General features: G+C 41.5%; 1 pseudogene; it reads left to right on the forward strand.

The window, feature by feature from the left end:
* Window positions 1–2,031: 2,031 nt before the first annotated feature.
* LOC104980472 lies at window positions 2,032–3,345 on the forward strand (annotated as a pseudogene).
* Window positions 3,346–4,060: the final 715 nt, after the last annotated feature.

Raw genomic sequence — 4,060 nt, forward strand, 5'->3', positions numbered from 1 at the left:
TTATGTGGATAAGGACAAAATCTGATGTGTATTTTAGAGCAGCAGTTCCCTAAGTTGCCCAAAGGTAAGGATTACCTGAGACACTTGACTCCTAGGCCCCACCCTTGACCCAAGGAATGAAATCTTCAGGAGAAGAACTTAGGAATTTTGTTAATCTCTGTTTCAAGTGATATTTAACCTCAAGCAAGTCAGAGACGTTTCTGGCAGTGTTTCTCAAATTTTAAGAGCATAGAAATCACCAGGACACATGTATACCTGTGGCGGATTCATTTTGATACTTGGCAAAACTGATACAATTATGTAAAGTTTAAAAAAAAAAAAAAAATGCAGTCTGGTGTTGGGTCTGAGATTTTGCTTTTTTAACAAGCTCTTACCTAACACCAGTGCTGCTAGGCCAAGGACTGTGCCTTGAATAACAAGTTTTAGAAATCTGGAAGCTATGTGGAGGACTGATTAGAGGATGTTTAGCCTGATGAGAGACAAGTTAGTCATTTTTAACTTGGTATATTTTACCACCTTCAGGGACATTGGCAATGACATTTTTGCATTTTGGTTTGTCACAACTGGGTATGAGAGGTGGTGCCCAGTAGGTAGCTAGCAGACAGGAGCCAAAGATGCTGCTAAACATCCTACACTGTACTGGGCAGGCTCACAATAAAGAATTATCCAGCCCTAGTATCAGTGCCAATCCCTGAATTAAGTAAACTTTTACCTGGGCAAGAAGAGCTCTGTGTTTTAATGTCCTAGTAGTGGAGATAGAAAAGAAACCACCAAGGGTTACCCAACTGAGCAGGTATGGAGTCCTAGTCAGTGATGGCTTCATAAAGAAGATGACTTTCCAGGAAGGATTCATCGTAATAGATTCCAGGTGGGATAACTAATAACACACGTGGGATTATTTGGTGTTGATGATAGATCCTTAATATGTTGAAGAAAATGTTCCTGAGGTTTCAGATTCTACCTGTGTCAGTGGTTACATCACATTTTCCCATGAATCACCTTTGCAGGTTTATTAACTATGCAGATTTAAAGTGTAGTACACAAACAGCTTTGTTAAGCATCCCAGGCTGCTATTCTTACTCAGGAAGCTCAGAAGGTACCAATCTAATGATCAGAAATACAGAGATCTGGGTTCAAACATCTGCTCTGGCACTGTCTCACCAAACCAAGTGGAACTTAATTGCTTACTCACCTCAGTTAGGTCACCATCACTTCAGGAAATAATTATGGAAAATAACATTCATTGTAGAAAACAGATTATATATAAGCAAAAAAATAAAAACTATATTCCCACCAACCAGAGGTCACCTTTTCAAATTTAAAAAACATTGTTTTTTCACATGAGGAAATTGTATAAATCTTGTTTTATACTATGATGAATTTTTCCCAGCTTCATTGAGGTATAATTTACATAGAATAAAATATACCCATCTTAAGTGTACAGTTTGATGAATTTTAGTAATTATGTATGATTGTATAACTACCACCACAATCTTCATCATACTGTGCTTTGCTTTATTGATTTTTACAGATAATTGCTTTTTTTTTTTTTTTAACAAATTGAAAGTTTGTGGCAACTCTGCATCAAGCAAGTCTTTTGGACTTTTGCAACAGTATTTGCTCCTTTTGAATTAGAGTTTTCATCTTTTCCAGATATATGCCCAGGAGTGGGATTGCTGAATCACATGGCAACTCTATTTTTAGTTTTTTAAGGAACCTCCATATTGTTTTCCATAATGACTGCGCTTCAGTGACCTCTTGATGTGAATCTTCCTAGACTTTTTTTCAGTGAATTTATTATGTATTTTTAAAGTATTAATAAAAATGGATCATATATGTAACTTCATATATCCTTTTTGGTGGTGGTGGTTTAGTTGCTAAGTCGTGTCCGACTCTTGTGATCCCATGGACTGTAATCTGCCAGTCTCCTCAGTCCATAGTATTGTCCAAGCAAGAATACTGGAGTGGGTTGCCATTTCCTTCTCCAGGGGATCTTCCCAGCCCAGGAATCAAACCCGGGTCTCCTGCATTGCAGGCAGATTCTGTACCTATTGAGCCATGAGGGAAGACTATATCCTTTTTGCAATGTCTAAGTTTTACCTCTCTGACAGTATTAATGCTTGTGTTCCAAAGGATTATTATTATTTTTTTAGTATTCGTTTGACTGCTTTGAGTCTTAGTAGCGGCAGTAGCGGCACATAGGGTTTTCATTGTGTCATTCAGGATCTGTTCACTGTGACGCACGGATTCTTTACTTGTGGTGTGTGAGCTCCAGAGCAGGCAGCCAGTGAATTATTTATGTTATCGTCAAACAAGGAAAGATTAGCACAGTCACTGCAGCCACTACAGGAGGTGTTCTCGACAAGATGAAGCACAACATTCTGGACCACTATTCTCAGGCCAGTGAGTACTCAGCCAAATATATCAGGAACTGCATCACCAGTTTAGTGCAAGACCAGACAAGTACTTCACTCTGGGGCTCCCCTCTGGGAGCACCCCCACTTGGCTGCTACAAGAAGCTGATTGAGTACTATAAGAATGAAGACCTGTCCTTCCAATATTGAAGACTTTCAACATGGATGAGTATGTGGGCCTTCCTTGAGACCACTGGGAGAGTTACCACTCCTTCATGTGAGACACCTTCCTCAAACACATTGACATCCTCCCAGAAAACACCCAAATTCTGGATGGGAATGCAGTTGGCCTACAGGCTGAGTGTAATGCCTTTGAAGAGACAATCAAGGCTGCAGGTAGGGATTGAGCTGTTTGTTGGAGGGATGGGCCTTGATGAACACATTGCCTTTTACAAGTCAGGCTCCAGTCTGTTGTCCAGGACCCATGTGAAGATGCTGGCCATGGACACCATCCTGGCCAGTGCTAGGTTCTTCAGTGGTAATCTCACCAAGGTGCCCACCATGGCCCTGACAGTGGGCATGGGCACTGACTGTCATGGGTGCTAGAGAGGTGGTGATCCTCATCACAGGGTTCACAAGGTGTTTGCTCTGCACAAGGCCATTGAGGAGGGAGTGAACCATCTGTGGACCATGTTTGTCTTCCCACAGCATCCCCACATGGTACTTATGTGTGATGAGGATGCCACCCTGGAGATGAAAGTGAAGATTGTCAAGTATTTCAGAGATTTAAAGCTTGTTCATAACAAGTTGGTGGACCCCCTGTGCAATATCAAAGAGAAAGAAACAGAGAAAAGCCAGCCTTTTAAGAAGCCAACACTGATTAGCTGATGCTACTTGTAGTCTCAAGGACCTCACTGGGACAGGTGGGTCTCTCTGAAGATTGTCTTTAGGAGGACAGAATTGTTTTTCTTTAATCTAGTATGGTTACTAGCTAAATGGGTGAACTTGTTCTTGGTGGTGCAGTGTGGAGTCTAGTCATGGAATTCAGCTAATTTATAATTTAATCAGAAAAAAAATCACTACATAATTTTGATGTTTGCCCCACAGATTCGGGGTTTTTAACTTTTTATTGTGCCTCTAACACTGTTCATGTGTACAATATACTCCCGTCAGGAATGTCTATCATTACATGCACTGATTCTCAATTGAGAGGGAGCTTGGGGCTTATGTGTATTGGACAAAACCTCTTTGGAAAGTCTTAAAAGCCTGTCTTCCTGCCCCTTGTTTTAGAATCATTGTTCCGGATCAAGGAACAAACTCAATGTCTAAAATCAGTGTAAGGCAGCAGTCCCTTTAGTCAGTAACATGTGCCATGGGACGAAAACTCTCCCTCACTGTTTTTCCCCAGCTAGGAAAACTTTGCCCAGCTGTTTTTTTCTGCTCTCTCAGTTGGCCTTTTCATGAACTCAGAGGCCTCCTTGAGAGAGGATTCGGGTGGGTGGGGCTAAAGAGAAGGCTTTTGCCTATGAACTCAGTGCCTCAAGTGGCCCAGCCTCATCAGACTCCTATCTCTCAGGGACGCTCCAGCACCAGGAGAAAGGCAGAGATCCTGTGTTTTGTTCCAAGGTCTCACTATGGTGCCTCTCTTATATACACTCATTCATATGTAGGAAGTTCATGGGGGCAACAGACACAACCAAGATTCA

The sequence above is a fragment of the Bison bison genome, unplaced genomic scaffold (genome assembly GCF_000754665.1).
Source record: "Bison bison bison isolate TAMUID 2011002044 unplaced genomic scaffold, Bison_UMD1.0 scf7180017864500, whole genome shotgun sequence".
Taxonomy (NCBI): Eukaryota; Metazoa; Chordata; class Mammalia; order Artiodactyla; family Bovidae; genus Bison; species Bison bison.